The following is a 22,882-nucleotide window of genomic DNA, read 5'->3' as shown; positions in this document are numbered from 1 at the left end:
CTTACCTCAATGTATAATTTGGTTGTTCACCAAATGAATGTTAAAACTACATTTTTAAATGATAAATTAGAAGAGGCAAGTGTACATGGAACAACTAGAAGGATTTGTTGTTCCAAGACAGGAGCATAAAGTATGTAAGCTTGTTAAATCTTTATATGGGCTTAAACAAGCCCCAAAACAATGACACCAAAAGTTTGACAAGGTTGTTTTATCTAATGGTTATAAAATAAATGAATCTAATAAGTGCATATATAGCAAATTTGAAAATAGAAAATGTTTCATAATTTGCTTATATATAGATGACATGCTCATACTTGGCACAGATTTGGAACAAATAGAAAACACAAAGAAATTCTTGTCAAACAACTTTGGTATGAAGGATTAGGTGTAGCAGATGTTATTCTTGGGATTAAAATAACCCGATAGGGAAGCACTATAACTTTAGCACAATCACATTACATTGAAAGGGTGCTTAAAAAGTTTGATATTTTCAATTGTATACTAGCATCTACACCATGGATCCTCATCTAATGTTGGTAGGAAAATTGATCAATTGAAATATGCAAGTCTAATTGGTTGTCTTATGTACTTAATGACTTGTAGAAGACCAGATATTGCATATGTTGTTGAGAAAGTGAGTAAGTACACAAGTAATCCAAGTACTTAAGAAAACTATTAACTATGGGTTGTGCTATAATGGATATCCTTCAATTTTAGAGGGGTATTCGGATGCTAGTTGGATTACAAGTTTAGAAGATCATGCTTCTACCAGTGGATGGATCTTTATTCTTAGTGGAGGAGTCATTTCTTGGGATTCCAATAAACAAACATGTATTATTGATTCTACCATGATAGCCAAATTTATAGCATTAGCTGCTACATCTAAAGAAGCAGAATGGTTAAGAAATTTGTTTTATGATATACCTCTATGGCCTAAACCAATTTCACCATTTCTATTCGTTGTGATAGTGAGGCTACTCTAGCAAAGGTATATAGCCAAGTATATAATGGAAAGTCTCACATCAGATTAAGACATAGCAATGTCCGACAATTAATCTTTGATGGAGTGATCACTATTAATTATGTGAAGTCAAGTGAAAATTTGGCAAATCCTTTGACAAAAAGTCTTGCTAGAGATGTAGTCAACAAGGCCTCAAAAGGGATAGGACTCAAGTCCATTAATTAGAGTCACCTATGATCGAAATCAGCACTTGATATAACGTCAAGTCTTGAGTTCAATGAGACAAAGTACATGATTAGTATGTGATTGCTAGCACTATAAATAAATTCATCCTAAGATTAAAGTGCTAGGTACCCGTAATGATAAGGGAAAGATGAGTAGTATACTCTTAATAGACCCATAACATAAATATGTTAGAGTGTTATAATTACGAGAACACTCTTGATGGAGCCTACTTATGTTAGTGGGAGTGTGGCCGCTTTTAGGAGCTTAAAGTGTAACACCCCTAACCCATATTCGACGCCGAAATAGGGTTACGAAACATTACCAAATTTATTATTCAAACAATCATGCATTTCATATTCATTCCTCATACAAAACAAAAACCATTCAAATTCATTCATATAGTCCCTAATACGAACCATTGAGGCCCAAAATAGGAATTAAGATGGTTTGAGACTAAATTGAGTGCTCAAGGAATTTTTAGGAAAACTTTGAAATCTTTCAATGTGCAGGGGACATGCTCCCGTGTCTCAGGCCGTGTGGGCATTCGAAATGTGGACACACAGTCGTGTCCCAGCCCGTACCCGTACTTGTGTAACTCACTGGCTTGGGTCACATGGATAGACCACACATGTACCCTTCAAAATGGCCTCACATGCCCGTGTGCCAGAATGTGTGCTAGGCTGTGTGAAAACTGAAGGGTATATTGACTTGTGCCACATGGTCAAGCCACACACCCGTGTGCTAGGCCGTGTGAAGCTACTAGCTTACTTTCTATAGAAGTATCAAGGGACACACGTTCATGTCACCTAGCCGTGTTCACACACAGCTGAGACACACGCCCGTATGGACAAAAATAGGTCATTTTCCAAGCCATATTTCTCACCCAAATTGGTACCAACCTAAGCTCAACAATGTACATACAATCATGTCATAAATAGGCATCCAAAACCAACCAATATGAAGTTTATAACATGTTATAATATCATACAAAATCGTGATACTCATAGGTACCTCAATAGACCATTTATAACATGCCAAAATTTGTCTCCAACATTTACCTAAATGGTCAAACATATATATGAGACATTGTACCTAAAACTTAATATGTCTGCCACTTCTCAATTTCAACCATTTGGTACTTAAAATACCAATTCACAACTAAGGCATTCACATAAAAAACATACATCAATATGACAAGGCCATTTATTCATATATACATAACAAAGTATACCAAAACAAGCCAAATCAAATGGCTAAATACATGACCAAAACATATAGGCTACATTAGCCAAATAACCTATACATGACATTTAACCAACATAAAAAGTCCAAAGTACCAAAATAAGTGTTTGATAGTGTGATGCAATCTCCGACAACTTCCAAACCGAACGAGCTACTGAAGCACTATAAAACATGGAAAATAAAACAAAATAAGAAATTAAGCTTACCAGTCAACCACAATTTAGGTAAACAATATTAAAGCATAATACAACTCAATTTGGCTCAAAATCCTAACACATAATCATTAACCATGTTAGCCATGAATTCATATGTCAATATATACCACTTCTCGTATTTCACATAAATACCTATACTAGTTCGTACTGAACTCGTATAATCCTCGTAACAATACTGTACATGTTGAAACATTTGGTATACTATCGGATACGCGAGTATCTCACACACTAAGTGCTAATACATGGTCAAAACCATCAATATCTCATATCTCGTATCAATGTTCTCTCTCGAGCCATAACTAGGTTTGCTCACACAGGCTGTCAGTCAAGATTTAGTTACACGGTGCTGCTCACACAAGCTGTAAAGTAACCGCAACACATGTCAAAAACTTAGCCACTGATAGGACGTACGAAACAACACCCAAAACACAGTAACCCCTAATGACATATCATTTGTATCCTATCTATTCCTAAAGATCAATTGGGATCCTTACGTCATCGAAACTTCGTCGAATATTTTCGTGGAGTCGTATCATCACAATTATAATAATAAAGCATTTAAAACACATATAATTTAATTCTTATTAACATGCGAACTTACCTTGAATTAACACGGAGAAAATCGACTGATCAATCCACTACTTTATCTTTCCCCCAATCTAATTCCGAACATTACTTTTCTTGATCTATATAATTAAATTTAACTAATTTAATCTTTATTCTACCCAATTCAATCCAAAATTCATGTTATGGAAAAATTACCATTTTGCCCTTATACTTTTAACTTCTTTACAATTTAGTCCCTAGGCTCGTAAAATGAAATTCATGTAATTTCACCCACAGCTAAGCCTAGCCAAATTATATATATGCTTATAGCAGCCCATAAATTTCACAAATTCACACATTTAACACAATTTTCACATTTCTAAATTTAACTCCTAATTGGTAATTTCATTAAAAATCACTTAACAAAAGTTGTTTAATTAACAACAAGGATTCATTTTCTTCCATTAAACTTCAAGAACTAAAATGCTCTCATGGAAAAACCCTAGACTTTCAACCATATTGTAAATTAGTCTCCTATTTAGCTAGATTTAGCTAGAACGATCCCGAAAACATAAAAATTAACAAAAATGGGACAAGATATCACTTACATGCAAAGGAAATAGCTTGGCCAAAATTTTATTCTCCTTTAATGGTGATTTTCGACTAGAGCAAATGAAATGAGAGAAATATGATGGCTTATTTTGTTTATTTTGTCTTTAATTACCTAATTACTATTTTACCCTTACCTAACTTTAAAAATTATTCAATTACCAAGCCATGCACATCCACTAACTAATTTAATGATCTAATTACCACCTAAGGGTCTCCACTTTAAATTTTTATAGCTATTTAATACAATTAGCTATTAGAACACAACTTTGGACTTTACGTGATTTAGTCCTTGTTCATAAATTGAGCATACAAACGGTAAATTTCTTAACGAAATTTTTATACTATCATATTATCATGCTGTAGATATTAAAATAATATTAAAACAATTTTTTTACTTTGGATTTGTGGTCCCGAAACCACTATTTTGATTTCACTGAAAACGGGCTATTACAACTCTCCCCCTTTAGAAATTTTCGTCCTCGAAAATCTTACCAAAAAATAGGTTAGGGTATTATTTTATCATGGTTTCCTCTGGTTCTCAAGTAGCCTCCTCAATCCTGTGATGTTGCCAAAGGACCTTCATTAAGGCTATTCTTTTGTTTCTTAACTCCTTAATTTCTCATGCTAAAATTCTGATCGGCTCTTCGTTGTACGACATGTTGGGCTGAATCTCAACATCTATCGGAGAAATTATATGCGAAGGGTCCGATCGGTACCGTCGTAACATAGATACATGAAGCACATTATGAATCTTCTCAAGTTCTGACGGTAAATCAAGTTGATATGCTATTGGCCCTATTCTCTCGATAATCTCGTACGGTCCGATAAATCGTGGACTCTAACTTTCTTTTGCGACAAAAACAGAGAATTCTTTTCCAAGGCGATACTTTCAAAAACACTTTTATCGCCGATCTGAAATTCAATATCTTTACGTTTCAAACCCGTATACGATTTTTGTTGATCTGAAGCTACTTTCAAGCTGTCACGAATCACCTTCACTTTCAGCTAACCTAACAAGTGAGAAGCCTGTACGTATCAAAATAAAATGTGTGGACTTCGTCAAACGATCAACAATGGCCTAAATAACATCTTTTTTTCAAAGATAGAGTTAATCCCGATACGAAATCCATCGTAACTCTATCCCATTTCCACGCTAAAATCATCACTGGCTATAATAGGCCTGAAGGCACTTAATGTTTGACTTTGACCTGTTGACAAATCAAACATCTGGACACAAAGTCAGCAATGACGTGTTTCATACCCGACCACTAGTACGTCTATCTCAAATCACTGAACATTTTGTTACTCCTAGGATGAACACATAAGCTGCCACTATGAGCTTCGTGTAGAATTTTCTGTATAAGTTCTATATTTTTCTGCACACAAACTCTAACTCGAACAACAAACAATCATCGAATTCGATCTGAAACTCTGAATCTGTAGTTGACTCACAGTGTACTCTTTTAGCTTGCAAATCATTATCATATTTCTGAGCTTTGCAGATTTGCTGAAGAAATAACGGTTTAGCTTTTAACTCGGCTAAAATTGACCCGTCGTCAAACAATGTTAATCGTATATTCATTACTCTCAAGGCAAACAAATATTTTCTACTTAAAGCATTCGAGACTACATTTGCCCTTCCCGGATGATAATCAATCACTAACTCATAATCTTTCAACAGTTCGAGCCATCTACGCGGTCTCAAATTCAGATATTTTTGGGACATCAGATACTTTAAACTCTTGTGATTGGTAAATATGTGGCATTTTTCACCGAACAAATGGTGTCACCAAATTTTCAATGCAAACACGATCACAGACAACTTTAAGTCGTGTGTCAGATAATTCTTCTTGTGCTTCTTTAATTGTCTAGAAACATACACTATCACTTTTCCTTCTTGCATTAAAACACATCCCAAACCGTTCAATAACGCATCTCTGAAAATAAAAAATTGTTTACCTGACTCAGTTTGAACCAAAACTGGTGCTTCGGTTAACAGTGCTTTTAAGTGATTAAAACTCTGTTGGCATTTCTCAGACCATTCAAACCTTACATCTTTATACAATAATCGAGTCATTAGTGTAGCTATAATTGAGAATCCATTTACAAATATCTGATAATAGCCCGTTAATTCTAGAAAACTTCTAACCTCGGATCTGTTTCTTGGTGGTTTCCAGTCAACAACTGTTGAAATCTTGCTCGGATAAACTTTGATGCCTTCTGCCAAAACAATGTGTCCCAAAAATCCAACTTCTCGGAGTGAAATCTTGCATTTGCTGAATTAAGCAAATAGTTGTTTATCTCTCAAAGTTTGTAACACAATTCTCAAATGCTCGACATGTTCAGACTCATTTCGAGAATAAATCAAGATATCATCAATGAACACAACAACAAATCTGTCCAGATACGGTCTAAAGATTCGATTCATCAAATCCATGAATACTGCAGAAGCGTTAGTTAACCCAAATGGAATAACAAGAAATTCATAGTGCCTGTACTTAGTTCTAAACGCAGTTTTTGGCACATTCGAATCTTTAACCCGCAACTGAAAATAACCGGAACATAAGTCAATCTTTGAAAATATAGTTGCACCTTTCAGTTGATCAAATAAATCATCAATTCTCGGTAATGGATACCTATTCTTAATCGTAACCTTGTTAAGTTACCGATAATCGATACACAATCTCATTTATCCATCTTTCTTCTTTACAAACAAAACTGGTGCACCCCAAGGTGAGAAACTCGGTCGTGCAAAACCTCTATCTGTTAACTCTTGCAACTGAGGTTTCAACTCTTTCAGCTCTGTAGGATCCATTTTGTACGGAGCTATCGATATTAGTGATGTTACCGGTACTAACTCAATAGCAAACTCAACCTCTCTGATCGGTGGCAACCTGGGTAACTCTTCTAGAAACACATTTGGATATTCACAAACCACTGACACTGATTCAATCTTTGATTCAGACACTTTTGTATCAAGTACATATGCAAGGTAAGCATTGCAACCCTTTCTCACATATTTCTGTGCTAGCATAGTCGATATCACAGTAGGCAAACCACTCGAATCATCAGATTCAATACGAAGTATCTCACCGTTCTGACATTTTAACACAATAATCTTTCGTCTACAGTTTACAACAACATCATGCAAAGTCAGCCAATCCATACCCAAAATCATATCAAACTCATCAAATGGTAAAAGTATTAAATTGGTCGAAAAACTATAATCTCAAGTCATCAAAGGACAATTCTTGCAGACTTTATCAATTAGGACATACTGACCTAAGGGTTTGACACTTTAACCATCTCAATAGGTAAACTCTTACTAGAAACTAAAATCGTACACATAAGAATGGGTTGATCCGAGATCAATCAAAGCAGTTGCATCAGTGTTATAAAGAGAAAAATTACCGCTGATAATATTAGGCGCCGATGCATCTTTGTGAGCACAAATAGCGTAAGCTCTAGCTGGCGCTTGTGCCTCAGATCTCACATCAAAATCCTTCATTGCACCTCAGCTACCACTCATATTTCCAGTATTTTGGGGTGGTTCCCTCTTACAGCTTATTGCTTGGTCGAGCAGTCGGAAGTTTATCTTTCTCAGGTAACTCAGGACAATCTCGAATGAAATGCTCTTGTAGCCACATCTGAAACATGCTCTGTCATTCATTCGACATTTTCCAAAATGTCGTCTACCACACTATTGACACTCAGGTTTGTTGGCCTTAACACTACCAACGCTCGCTACTGAAGTGGCTTGAGCTTTTGGACTTACGTGTTGCTTTCCACGATCTCTGTTAGAATACCCTACCGAAGCTGTCGAGGGATTATGGAAATCCTTTGATTTCTTTGACGATAAATGATATGATTTACCTGTTGACCTATTTCTCGAATCTCTAGCCTCAGAATCGATTCTTCTCTTTTCTGTGCTAAGCTCCCCGGCTTTGTAAGCTCTATCAACTAAAACCAAAAATTCTTTCAGTTCAAGTATTCCTACTAAAAGCTTAATATATTCGTTCAATCCATCTTCAAAATGTTTGCACATAACCATTTCAGTTGGAATACACTCTCGGGCATATTTGCTTAGTCTGACAAACTCTCTTTCATACTTAGCTATGGTCATACGACCCTATTTCAACTCTAAAAATTCATTGCGCTTTTGATCAAGAAACCGTTGACTTATATATTTCTTTCTGAACTCCGTCTGAAAGAATTCCCATGTGACCCGTTCTTTCGGTACAATAGAAATTGACGTGCTCTACCACTGGTATGCAGTATCTTTCAGAAGAGACACAACATATTTGACACATTCTATTAGCGTACAAGACAACTCATCAAAAACTCTAATTGTATTCTCTAGCCAAAACTCAGCTCTCTTCGGATCGTCATCAATACTGGCTCTAAACTCTTCAGCCCCATATTTTCAAATTTTATCTACTAGTGGTTTGCTCATGCGTTCAGGTTCTAGCACTTAAGGAGTTACGGGAACTAGTTGGGGAAAAGGTAAGAGTGGAGGTTGCGATCAGCCGAATTTGTTCGGACAAACTCAGCGAACCACTCGTTCATCATTTGGAAAAAAGCTTCTTTAGCCTCTCCTCCACGACCCTCAGATAGGGTTCTTGATCCAGATGACGCTGCTCCGCGAATGGAGGCTGGCGCGTTACTTTCTACATCATTGGTGTTTGCTCAGTTGGAATCCATTACTATACAAAAACATGATTTAAATTGTCAGGAGACATCACACTATCAAAGGTTATAAAATGGCAGGCATAGCTAGACTCACATACGTTACTTAGTCCGAGAATTGACTAAATCGTAGCTCTGATACCAATAAATATAACACCTATAACCCATATCCGACACCAAAACAGGGTTATAAAGCATTACCAAATTTATTAATCAAACAATTATGCATTTCATATTCATTTCTCATACAAAACAAAAATCATTCAAATTCATTCATACAGTCCCTAATACGAGCCCTCGAGGCCCAAAATAGACATTAAAAATGGTTCGAGACTGAACCGAGTACTTAAGGAATTTTTAGGAAAAATGTGAAATTTTTCAATGTGCAGGGGACACACGCCCGTGTGGCCAGACCATGTAAACATTCGAAATGGGGACACACGGCCGTGTCCCAGCCTATGTCCGTACCCGTGTAACTCACTGACTTGGGGTCCGTGTAAAAACTGAAGGGCATATTGACTTCTACCACAAGACCAAGCCACACGCCCATGTACTAGGCCATGTGAACCTACTAGCTTGATTTCTATAGAAGTATCAGGGGAGACATGGCCGTGTGTCAAACACGGCTGAGATACACGCCTGTGTGGACAAAAATAGACCATTTTTTACGCCATATTTCTCACCCAAATTGGTACTAACCTAATCTCAACAATGTACATACAATCATGGCATAAATAAACATTCAAAACCAACCAATATGAAGTTTATAACATGTTATAATATTATACACAATTGTGATACTCATAGGTACCTCAATAGACCATTTATAACATGCCAAAATTTGTCTCCAACATTTACCTAAATGGTCAAACATATATATGAGTCGTATTATCACAATTATAATAATAAAGCATTTAAAACACATATAATTTAATGCTTATTAACATACGAACTTACCTCGAATTAATATAGAGAAAATCAACCGATCAATCCACTACTTTATCTTTCCCCCAATCTAATTCCGAATGTTACTTTTCTTGATCTATATAATCAAATTTAACTAATTTAATCTTTATTCTATCCAATTCAATTCAAAATTCATGTTATGGCAAAATTTGCCCCTATACTTTTAACTTTTTTACAATTTAGTCCCTAGGCTCGTAAAATGAAATTCATGCAATTTCATCCACATCTAAGCCTAGCCAAATTATATATATCTGCTTATAGAAGCCCATAAATTTCACAAATTCACACATTTAACACACAATTTTCATATTTATCAATTTAACCCATAATTTGTAATTTCATTAAAAATTACTTAACAAAAGTTGTTTAATTAACAACAAGAATTCATTTTCTTCCATTAAAATTCAAGAAAAAACTAAAATTATCTCATTTAAAAACCCTATACTTTCAACCATATTGCAAATTAGTCCCCTATTTAGCTAGATTAAGCTACAACTATCTTGAAAACATAAAAATAAACAAAAACGGGACAATATATCACTTACATGTAAAGGAAATAGCTTGGCCAAAATTTACTTCTCCTTTAATGGTGATTTTTGGCTAGAGAAAATGAAATGGGAGAAAGATGATAGCTTATTTTGTCTGTAACTACCTAATTACCATTTTACCCTTACCTAACTTTAAAAATTACTCAATTACCAAGCCATGCACATCCACTAACTCATTTAATGGTCTAATTACCACCTAAGGAACTCCACTTTAAAGTTCTATAGCTATTTATTACCTTTAGCTATTAGAACACAACTTTCTCACTTTACGCGATTTAGTCCTTTTTCACAAATTGAGCATACAAACAGTAAAATTTCTTAACAAAATTTTTATACTATCATATTATCATTCTGTAGATATTAAAATAATATTAAAATAATTTTTTTGACTTTGGATTCGTGATCCTGAAACCACTATTCTGATTTTACTAAAAACGGGTTGTTACATAAAGGCTTGGTTCGGACAACACTCATGAAAAAAGAACGCAGACACATGGCCATAATAGTGTCATTGGTAACTATGCATTGATCGACGTTGATATTATTGTGTGAGATGTATTCGGTTAATCAAATGGAATAGCTAGTTCAAAGCTTAGTCTACCATGCAATTTCGGTTAACTTTAACATGTTTTGAAAATGGAATAGCTAGTGAAGGTTTAATTGTAAGACACTTTCATTTATACAAATTGATTTACAAGAATATAAAAATCTAAAATATTTTGAAAATGGGGGAAAATTTTTGGAAAATTTTCAACAATATTTACGGTGTTCTAAAAATTATAAATGAAAGGGTGTATTTAATCAAAAGTTATATCTTTTTGGTTATACGACTATTCAAACAATATTATTTGAATAGTTATGTTTAATCAATAGATATTAGATGAATAATTATGTCTCTTTTAAAGATATTATTATTTAGAAAAGACACCTATTGAAAGATTTTTCTATGAAGAGACATGAAAATTCCTATAAATAAGAATGAGATTTCATTTGGAAATCATATCAATAAGTTCTAAAAGTTCTTTCTATCTTTCCTCACATCTTCTAATATTATTAGATTGTTCTATAAAGAGTTATTGTAGAAATTATTTATAGAAATTGATTTTCTTGTTATACATTGCTCAGTGTTTAGTGGATTATTTTCGTTAGTACAAAATGCAAATAGTCATCTTGCTTCATTGTATCCTTAAGGTTCATTTGCTTGAAACTTATTTGCACATCGAGTATAGGTGGGGGCAAATAGAACCTTAAAGATAGTGGCATAATACACGCATTGGAGCCTTGTCCTATTTCTTCATTTTCTATTCGAGTTGTTGTTTGTGTTCCGATCGTGTGTTCGAGATTTTTATCATCGAAGATTTGTACTAACAGATAATTGAAGCCACAAAGATCATATAGTTTGTGTGCAATAACTCTCAACCCAAACCTCCCCAGAAAAAGCTAACAAACATACTTAAAGATGTATAAAATATGCTCTCACAAAGAGCACAAAGGAAGTCTCAAAACAAAATAATGCTCGCACAATTCTAGTTAAATTTTCTTGATACATATGAAGGAATCAACTCTACCTTTTCATAAGTGTGTAGAATAGCTGTAGAGAGCTGGTAATTACTTCAGTAAATCTCCAGTATAATATTCAGAAAATCTCCATAAGAATCCTTCATAATCCGATCATAACCTCTTTCCAAATAATCTCTTGAAAAATCTCCTCATTTAAGTCAAAGGATAATCACAGAATGAAAGAGATAAAATCTCATATTTTAAGGACTCTCATAACTCCATAATTATTCTAGTTTGTTTTTAAAATGTACCTATTTTGCTGCATAAAAATCATGATAAGTATCATTCACTAAATCTTACAAGTCAAAAATAGCGAACAAACAAGGAATGAAAACTAATTAAGCCCCAACACAAATAGTAGACAAAAAGCCTATTCAACATACTTTGTCCAGACAAAGCTTGCATATAGTAGGGGATTGAGATAATATAGTTTGAACCCATGCCAAACAAGAGTCTGACAAGAACTTTAACCACCGTTCCTTTCAAGTTAAGACAAATCATACATTTATAATTACCCACAAATTATTTTTTAAATTATTTACTATGACTTGATTCATATTATTTAAAAGTATCAGGCAAATCATACACTTGTAATTTCACTTCCTTACCAATTTGATAATTGAGTTATGTTGTTTTCTAATTTTATTATAATACATTTTATTGCATTTCAATTTATCTCATATCTTGTATAGTATATACAAATTATTGAAGGGCGATACTAAATTTATCTATATAAAATATTTAAATAATCTTATAATTTTTTACATATTTTATAACTCAATAGTTTATATAATAAAAATATTACCTTAAATTATTATTATTATTATAATTATAATAATTATATGCTATATAAAATTTTCTAGACTAAACATAGATGAAATGTTTTACGGAATCTACTAAATTTTCATTTATGAAATATATTAATACTAAATGTTTTAAATTTTGTTAAAAATGTTTTTTATTTTTCTTAAACTCAATCCCATAAACATCCCTTATTATAATAATATCCAATTAGCATAAAAATCCTTATAATAAAAATATAATTAGCATAAACTATAACATAGAAACTTTAATTTTTAAAATTTGTTTCAAAATTTAAATTTTAAAAATATATATTTAATATAAATAATTATAATTTTTTATTTTAATAAAAAATGATTATAATGAATTACAATTAGAATAAAAATTCATTTAGCATGAATTATAATGAAACCAAGTTTTTATTTATTAGTCAAAAAAATTTTATTTAAAAAAATTAAATTGTGAAACAAATTAAAAAATTAAAACATGTCCAAAAATCTATTAAAAATAGAAACTTTGTTCACAACTAATAAAATTAATTAAAGAGAAAATTATAAAGTTTATATTCTTATTTCTTTTACATTTGTACGATAAACATGTATGTGTATTAGTATTAATATCTAAAAATTTTAAAACATTTAAAATTCTAATGTAAATAAAAAAAATGGCCAAAAAAGCAACTAAAAGTTATACATTTTTAATTTATGAATAATATCTTAAACTTTTAAAATATATTTAAATAGTATTTTTATTTTTTTAAATGATTGTTTAAAAAACTATTTAAAATTTTATTTTAGTTTGTAATATTTTTATGTTTATATTTTTTTATTTATATTTAATAAGCTAAAAATATTCTAACAATTTTTTAAAATTTTCGGTCATTATTTGAAGTGTAACATCCTTTACCCGACCCGATCTCTAGATCCAAGCAATGGGATGCCACATTTTCCAGAGCAACTGCAATCATAGATCATTCAAACATACATTTACATGTTAAACACATTTTCATTACGTCATACAATCCAATTCAAGCTTACGAAAGCTCTTTTGTCAACCTGAGCATGAAATAAGAGTAAATTATAAAGTTTTCAAAATATTAAATTAGGTATCGATACTCCTACTTGGTATCGATACCAATTTGAGCTTCGGAGTTTCAGAAAGTTGAATTAAAACCAAAGGTATTGATATTTACCCTAAGGTATCGGTACTTTTTTCAAAGTATCGATACTTTACCCTTATATCGATACCATTTTAAAGTTCAATGTTTTGAAAATTTAAGAAAAATTGCTAAAGTATCTATACCATTTCCAAGGCATCGATACCTCAGAGCAAAATCTACATTTTGGTGCCTATTTCTTGCCACTTTCCAATCTTACCATTTTGTGTAATTCTCACAACATTTTTCTAGCACAAAATATGTCAAAACACACACCAACATCTCACCATATCATCGCAATTCAACTAATTCAAGATATCTTTGATTGAACATCTGTTAAAACTAACGTTGATAATGACAATAGAAACTATCATGAAACAATAAGAAAAGAAAAAAAACACAGATTTTGCGTGAAAAACCTTTTCGAGAAAAATCACAGGCAGAGGAGAAGAAAATTTACTAATATTGAAGATCAAATGATACAAGAGAAGTTTCGACTACATCTATTTAAAAGGTTGAAAAAACTCTATTCTAATCAACATAAAATAGAATAAGTGTAGTTCTATACGGATTCTACTCGGCCCTTGGCCTTAAGCCCTACACAGATCCCCTTGTTTAGCCACTGTATTTTATTTCTTTAACAAGATTCAAGTCACACAACTCTAACAACATCAAACATACCAATTTAGCTTATTCAATTTAACTTGATCTTTCATATCTTTCACCATTCATTACCATCATCTTAACTATGATAATTCAAACTAAAACATACTACTTTAAACTACCAAACATAATTCAAGCTCAATTGCCAAAGCCAACCAATTCAATAAGGCATTTATATTTCCAATTCAATCATATGATAGATTCCAACCATTCTAACATTCAAGGTTAACCAAAAGCATATCACCAATATACATGCCACAAAAACTGAGCTTCAAAATAATGAAAAGACTACCGAATCAATAACGAGATAGTGTGAGCTTTTCGACGATCCGCTTGACACATTTCACAAGTTGGTAATCTATAGAGAAAGGGAAAACAACAGGGAAAACAACGGGGTAAGCATATCAAATGCTTAGTAAGTTCATAGGCATTAAACAATAACTTACCTCCATTTACAATTTAATATGATAAGCTACTAACTTGACAAGTTTGCCTAAACATGACAACCACATATCAACAAGGTGAGTTAAACAAATATGTCATTTATATCAATTGCAAACTATCATGCCAAATGCATAATTTATGCTATATAATTCAATCTAACATGCTCAATTAACTAATTTAAGAATATATCATAATAACATGCCATTTTTTGAATCGAATCGATTAATTCGTCTCATTGTCATATCAATATTCCATACTTATAATCCAATTAAAAAAAATCTTATTCAGAAGCAATTCAATTCATATAACATTATCAACTTTCCATTTTAAATCCCTATTAACTTGACTCAGACTCGAATGGATACACAGATCCAATCAACACACTGATTTGGCAACCAGTGCCTCATCAAAACGTTTAAAATAAAAAAAAGTACGCCTAACACTTATCGGTTTAACTGAAATAATAATTGTGCCTAGCTCTCGTCAGAACGTTCGAAAGAAAAATGTGCCCAATGCTCATCAACATATAGTCGAAATAACCTATACTTAAACTCTCCTATTACATGCCAACTATATCTAACTCTACCGGAACAATTAATAGGGTAACCAATAATCAAATATTATTATAAGTTCGATTCTCATTCTATCGATCTCAATATCATCAATTCATGAATCAATATACCATTTCATACATAGCATAGCACGATTCATCTCAATTCCAAGCCAATTTCACAATTACACCAAGTTATACTATTTTCAAATTTATTCAATTTAATCCTCTATATCAATAATAAATCAAATTCACACCAATATGATTTGATTAGTCATAATAAACTATTAAATTATTAAATATATCAAATTTCAATTAGTCATATTCAATTTATTAGTCAATTGATCATTTCTTCACGATTTAGTCCATATCTCACATTTTGTACCAAATTGCAACAATTCAAATTACTATCAAACATACACAAATTCATAATTCAAATATATAATAATTTAAATGCAATCATACTATATTAACTTACCTAATCAAAACAAAAAATAATCAAATCTTCAAGGATTAATCAATAATTTTGCCTTTTCCCCGTATACCCCGGTTTGGTTCAATTCTTGATCTACACAATTATTCAATTAAATTTATCAATTCCAATTCTCTTATTTCATCCTATTATAAGTATGTATTAGTTCATTTTCATTTTTTAATGCCCCTAAAGTTTTTCATTTTATTCAATTTAGTCCTTAAAACCGAATTTGCTATAACTTTTAAATGTGAGTTTCATTTTTGAAATTGATCTCAATTAAATCCTTATAAGACCCTCTAGTTTTTATAATTATAGAAATTTCATACCAATTTCAAAATATTTACACTTTAGTCCCTATATTCATAACTAACAATTTTCACTATACAAGCTAGTCATTTTTCATACCTAAGCTTTAAATCTAACCATTTAATAGCAATTTCGTCAAGAACTCATCAATGACAAACAATTTTACACATTGGTACATTGGTTAGCTAAATCAAGTTCTCTGAACCTAAAAAACATAAAAATTACAAGAAAATAACTTAAAATCATACCAAATAGAGGGACAATTGTTAAAGCTTCCAAAACCCTTTTCTCCATTTATTCCATCGTGAAATGAAGAAGATGAGTAGAAAATATGTTGTTTTGTTTTTATTTTAACTTATATACCTTAATTAATAATTAATTAATTATAAATTATTTAATTAAACCTTAATTAACAAATCATAATGACAATTAACTATATTGGTGGATGAAAGTTGTCATCCACCACCAATTGGCTTTATAAATAAGGTTTAATTGCTTTATTGGTCCCTCAATTAAATAAAAATCCATAACGATTAACTTTTATAATTTTTACAATTTAATCTTTATACCACAATTAACTATCCAATTAACAAAATTAAAGGATCAAACCTTAATTAACCTGTATATTAACCTCGTAAATATTAAATAATAATATTTACAGGCTTGAACATCGAAAATGAGATTTCGTAACAACATTTTTCGACACCACTGACCTTCAAGTCGTTACATGAAGAATAGTAATAATTTGTTTAATAATTAACAATATTTTAAAAAACTATAATGGTTAATAATTTCTTTGTTTTTATAAAAATATTTTTTATTTAGATAGTGTATTTTTAAAAAAGTAAAAGTATAATTTTGAAATTTTAAAATAAATTTGGTTAATTATATTTTAAGTTTTAAGATAACCTGTCTGAAAATAATTTTTAAAAATTAAAATTAAAATTAAAATTTGAAATATATTAAATTTAATTATCAAAATTATTTTTAAAGAATATAAAAAGTAAAATAAAAAATTATACGTCACTTGTCGTTATTATAATATATATGATATGATATTATTGTCACATCAGTTTAATTAAGATTGTTTATTTATACTATTTAAATTTGAGTGTGAATATATTCAGATTTTCAAACTCTTTTCATGTATTTTTTTTTGGTGGGTAAAAGGAAAATTTCAAAGCAATATTGATGGGATTGGAAAGTGAAATTGAAAACTTCGATGATAAGATGCATATTATCTCCAAATAATCTGCTTTGTACAGAATTTAGCACCCTTTTTTTGTCTTCTTTAGCACTAATAGCAGACTCTAGATTTCCAATAAATAATTCTCAGGGTTCAGAAATCAGCAGCCATGATCATTGGTTATGGACCAATTCTAATAAGATAAAGTTTGAACAAAGTTTTTCAATTGATATTGAAATGTTGTCCCAGTTGATTCCCTGGATAATGTTGAGGCATTAAAATCTTCTCAGCAGTATGGTTGGCAATGAACTGTTTGTACCAAGTTGCGGATCCTCTTGGTGTTCTCTTGAGAGTGGAGAAATCAACATGGTGAAGGCCAAACCTAATTGTAAATCCCAATGTCCATTCAAAATTGTCCAACAAGGACCACAGAAAGTACCCTCGTATATCTGCTCCTTTCCTGCTTATTCCATCAAACATGTAAAAATTATAAGGATAATTTATCTCAAATCCTGGGTTTGTTTGCAATTCTTAAGATGTGTAGTATGGTACTGAAAATATCGACAAAATTATTACCTCAAAGCTGCTCCAAGGGCAACCAAGTAGCCACTTATGTATTCCACTCTGTTCACATCATTGACTGTCTCTTCTGTAAGGCTATCCGACTTGTCATTCTCACAAAACCCTAATGAAAGAACAACCACAATCATTGATAAAAATGTACTGGTTTAATGCTAATGATAACACTTTAAGTTCTGTTTTTCAACTCACCATTTTCTGTAATGAACATTGGGATGTTATTGTACCTCTCTTTTACGTATGTTATTATCTTCTCCATTCCTTGAGGATGAACAAATAGCCAATCAAGTGCAGTCTACATCGAACCAAATGCAAAAATTAGTGTTTTTCTAGGAAACGGGAAAGTTGGGTATATGTTGAAGTTACATACTGATTCACCTATGAAGACCCCATTTTTAGTAGCTGTTCTTAAGGCAAAACCTTCTGTTTTGGTATTTCCTGGTCCTTGTTCACACACTGAAAACATGCAGTCTTTTGTATAGAAAGAGGTGTAGTGATTAATACCAATAAAATCAAGTCCAGTACTGTTTAGTTTCTCCTGGTCATGATTTGAAAATGAAGGCAAATTGGAGTCAAGGATTTCTTGCATTTCTTTAGGATATTTCCCCATTATGATTGGATCTAAGAACCTGAAGTTGTAAAGAAAGTCAAAGCAAGGCTTGAAAGCTCTTAATTTCATTTCTGAATGTTTGATTTCTTACCAATTCATGTAGAAAGCTTGGGCTCTCTCAGCCGCTTGTTTGTCTTTTAAGGAATTGCTTATAGGTTCATACCAGATGGCATTCATGACAATTCCAATGCTACCTCCTTGTTGTTTCTACATAATTACAATGAAACATTATGGTTTTTAACATTGAACTTTGTTGCTCAGGGTTTGAGTAATTGAATTTACCTGGTATTTGGTTCTGTAAACATCAACAGCAGCTGCATGTGACAAGATGATGTTGTGGGCAGCAATGAAAGGCTCTTTTACAGAATCCCCATTACTGCAATTCCCAAATGAGCTTGAACAACGAGAAGGTGGGTAAATCCCTGATCTATAGCCCCTTATTACTGCAACATTAGGTAGTCCAATACTTCACCCTGTCTCCAAAATATTTGAAGCATATATCTGCGTGATACTTAAAGCCTTCCCTGAAAATGTTCAAATCTATATTGATGGTAGCCAAATGAAGATAGAATAGCAAGACAAGGAATTGTAGGAAATTGATTGCCACTTACTGTACTTGGGAACTTAACCATGCCCCATATCTATTTTCAAGTTCTTGAGGAATGTCGTAATGAGTCAATGACACAAAGGGTTGGATCCCTGTGACACAAAAAGTTAGATCCTCCAAATACATGGGAGAAACCCGTACCTGAGTAACATAAAGGGGAACTAGAGAGAGACCTTTAAGGAGAAGACTGTTTATAAGCTTGTTATAATGATGGATGCCAGCTTTATTAACACTTCCAAATCTTCCCTCAGCACAAGTCATTTTGAGATTAAGAGACTTAAAAGAAACAGCCATGACGAATCATGTTAAACTCATTCGTTTTCATGAAACAGAACTCACTAGGTAGGATTCTTGCCCATGAGATGGAGAAGCGATAGCTGTTGACCCCAATGTCTTGCATCAAATCCAAATCTTCCTGTTTCAAAATCATATAAAACTTGTTCATTTTCATGGAACATGTTTAGATATTTGAAGAAAATGCAGTCTTATTTTGAAACTATTGCCTGATATAGATGGTAATGGTCAACAGCTGTATCTCCATTGCTTCCATCCATGATATTGCCTGTAAACACCCCCCCCCCCACATAGCTGTTTTGAGCACCAAAGGAACAACAGATAGAACACATGTGCATTGAACTTTGTATAATATGAGTAAATCTAACCAGGCTTGTGAGTGAAAACATCCCAATTGTTTAGGCCTTTGCCATCACTCAAGAATGCTCCTTCAAACTGGGAGAAAGTTTTGTATGAAAACATGATAAACAATCCATTAGTGGCTAAAAACAAACTGTAAAAAGAGACTGATAAAAAGCAAAAAAGGAACCTGATAAGATGAAGAGGCTGTTCCGAACAGGAAATTACTGGGGAACGGGGATGCATTTGGATTCCCCTGTAGACACACTGGATAACATAGTAATGCTGTAATTGTGAAACACATCTCTAGCACAAAGAGTGAGAACTCCATAACAAGAGAACAAAAGCTAAACAATAATCTCTGCTGCTTCAGTAGTTTAGTATGAGTAATCACTGAAGAAAGCTTGGGGTGCCAAGTGACTGATGCAGGAGGAGAAATTTAAACATGAGTATCGAATACGAATCATATTTTCATGTCCATATATGCGCATTGAGAGGACAGATATTTTGAAACAAAAATAAAGAATTGGAGCTTGGAATTGGCATGGAAAGCTAGTGCCAAGAGAAAAAAGCTGAGAATGACAAAAGCCTAAACAACAATCATTGGCGGAACCAAAACTACACTAAATAAAGTTATCTTAGCCTAACTCTTGTTCATTAGCAACTACAGAATCTCATTTGAACAAATTTAAGCAAAAACTCCCATAGTGTAATTAACATATTTCATTCCACGGTTTTCTTCTTCTTTAAGAAAAGCAACAATTTTGGAACTACATGAGATTTTTCTGATAAGGTGACAATCGAGGGTATCTTAGAATTTGTAGAGTCTTAATCTCATTTCGGAGTGCAGTTTCTTATTTGGAGTTCATGCATTCGGGAGTTTACTTGTAAAAATCGAACCCAAAGTAATTTCTTCATCTCAAATTCCTGTTCTTTTTAACCATAAATAAATTTCAGCAGAGGTTGTTTGAATAGATGGAGTTAGACAAGGAGTTGGGCAGACATCCAATAATGAAGAAACAGTATCAGCACTAAAAAAAGATTAAGAAAACACCAAAAAGATACTGTTATGCTGACAGGGTTGGATGCGATGTTGACGAATCTTTTAAATGGGAATAAAAATAATGATTAAATTAACATAATAATAGAGAAAAAAGAAGGGGAACGCAATAAATTATGATGGAAACAGAATATATAGAGGGGAATCTCATCCTTTTAAAATTCCTTTCGGTCGAAACAATCATTTCCATATTAATAAACTAAACAATATTTGTTTTAAGAAATGTTGTTATAAAATGTAAAATAAGTATAGAAGATGATTCAACTTTCACATTGACATTCAATAATCTGTAAAATCCCTTTATTTATAGTGCTTCAAAAACTAAAAGTTACAAAGTATTAAAGACTAATATTAAGGCACCTAATAAATGATTTAGGGGTTATAAGATAATAAATTTAGGAGCTATGAATATTTATTTTTTAGGCGATACAATAGGATAATTTGGGGGGGGGGAGGGGGTTATGGACATCCATTTATCAATGGATTTACAACACTCTCCCTTAGATGTCCATCAATGAAAATGTGTCTTGTTAAAACTTTATTATAAAAAACCTTATGAGATAAAAATCTAATGAAGGAAAAAGAATGCACAATCTTCTATTGCAAGCTGACTCGTTAAAAACTTTTATTAGGAAAATCAAGTGGGACAAAACCTTGGTTAAAGGAAAAGAGTACAATTTGTTTTAGACTCCCCCTAATGGCAACATCACATTACATCTTTGAGTCGACACATTCAATCTTGTATACTAGTCTTTCAAATGTTGTGGTTGGCAATGCCTTTGATGTAACCACCTTCCAATTGAGCTATACATGTATTATCTTCATATACGATAATTGACATCTTTCCTGTACAGACAAATTACATATCTTCTGGATATGATGGGTCAATAACGTTAGCCAAACACATTCTTGGCTTGCCTTATGCATTGAAATTATTTTTGTATGATTTGAATAGGCAATAGTTAATGTTTGCTTTATTGAATGCGATGATATGACAGTACCTCCACATGAAAATAAATATCCCATTTGAGATCGACCTTTATGTGGATCAGATAAATATCTAGCATCAACATAGCTGACTAATAGAGATTTTAAATCATTTGAATAAAATAATCCTATATCAATGGTCCTTATGAGATATCTGAATACATGTTTAATTTCATTCCAATGTCTACATGTTCGAGAAGAACTAAATCTTGCTAACAAGTTTACATCAAAAGCTATATCAGGTCTTATGTTGTTTGCAAGATACACTAATGCCCTTATGGCACGTAGATATGATACTCAGGACCAAGAAATTTTTCATTATTCTTGCAAGGACAAAATTAATCTTTACTTACGTCTAACGATCATACAACCATCAGGATACTTAATGGATGCGTTTTATCCATGTAAAATTTCTTTAAGATCTTTTCCGTATAAGTTGACTGATGGACATGAATTCCATCTTTTAAATGTTCGAGCTATAGGCCAAGAAAAAAAAACATTTTTCCATGATATTTCATCTCAAATTCTTTGTTTAAACAATTTAATGCATTTTGAAGCTCTTCAAGAGTTCTAATAATATTTAGATCATTAACATAAAAAGAAATGACCACAAAATTTGATCCAGACCTTTTTATAAAGATACATGGACAAATTGGATAAATTTTCATCGAATAATTTTTATGAGGAACTCTATATCCTTCTAGGATTTTAAATCAGTCAAGGATTTTTATATAAATTTCAGTATTAAGTGAGCCATACAAATAGGTTGTAATAGCATCAATCTGTCAGACTAATAAGATATCTAAACGTGATTACATCCACCACGTGAGAATATGCCTCTTACTAATTAATGTCAGACTTTTAAGAAAATCCTTATGCTATAAGTCGTGTTTTATATCTTATGACTTTATTTTTCTTATTTCGTTTTCACATAAATGTCCATTTATATCCCATTGGATTTAAATCTTTAGGTGTTTGGACTATAAACCCAAAAACCTCAAGTTTAGAAAATTCAATTCTGCTTGAATTGCTTCTTTCCATTTTGGCCAATCTTTTCTATTTTTACATTCCTCAAAAGATTTAGCCTCAGGATCCTCATTTTTTTCCTATTTCAACAGAAACATTATAAGCAAAATTGTTGTTGGCAACTATATTTTTTCGATTCCATATTTTTCTCGTATTGACTTAACTTATCGAGATTTCTTTAGTTTCATCATTTTTATTTTCACTTTCAGGTACTTGAATCTCTTCTTAATTTTTATAA

The 22,882-nt window shown here is 32.1% G+C and overlaps 1 pseudogene; it reads right to left on the bottom strand.

The window, feature by feature from the left end:
* Nucleotides 1–17,161: 17,161 nt before the first annotated feature.
* On the bottom strand, nt 17,162–20,506 carry LOC107901941 (beta-glucosidase 46-like; annotated as a pseudogene).
* Nucleotides 20,507–22,882: the final 2,376 nt, after the last annotated feature.

This window comes from Gossypium hirsutum, chromosome D06, assembly GCF_007990345.1.
Source record: "Gossypium hirsutum isolate 1008001.06 chromosome D06, Gossypium_hirsutum_v2.1, whole genome shotgun sequence".
Taxonomy (NCBI): Eukaryota; Viridiplantae; Streptophyta; class Magnoliopsida; order Malvales; family Malvaceae; genus Gossypium; species Gossypium hirsutum.
The sequence above is the reverse complement of the archived record's forward strand: the minus strand, read 5'-3'. Positions and strand labels throughout refer to the sequence as shown.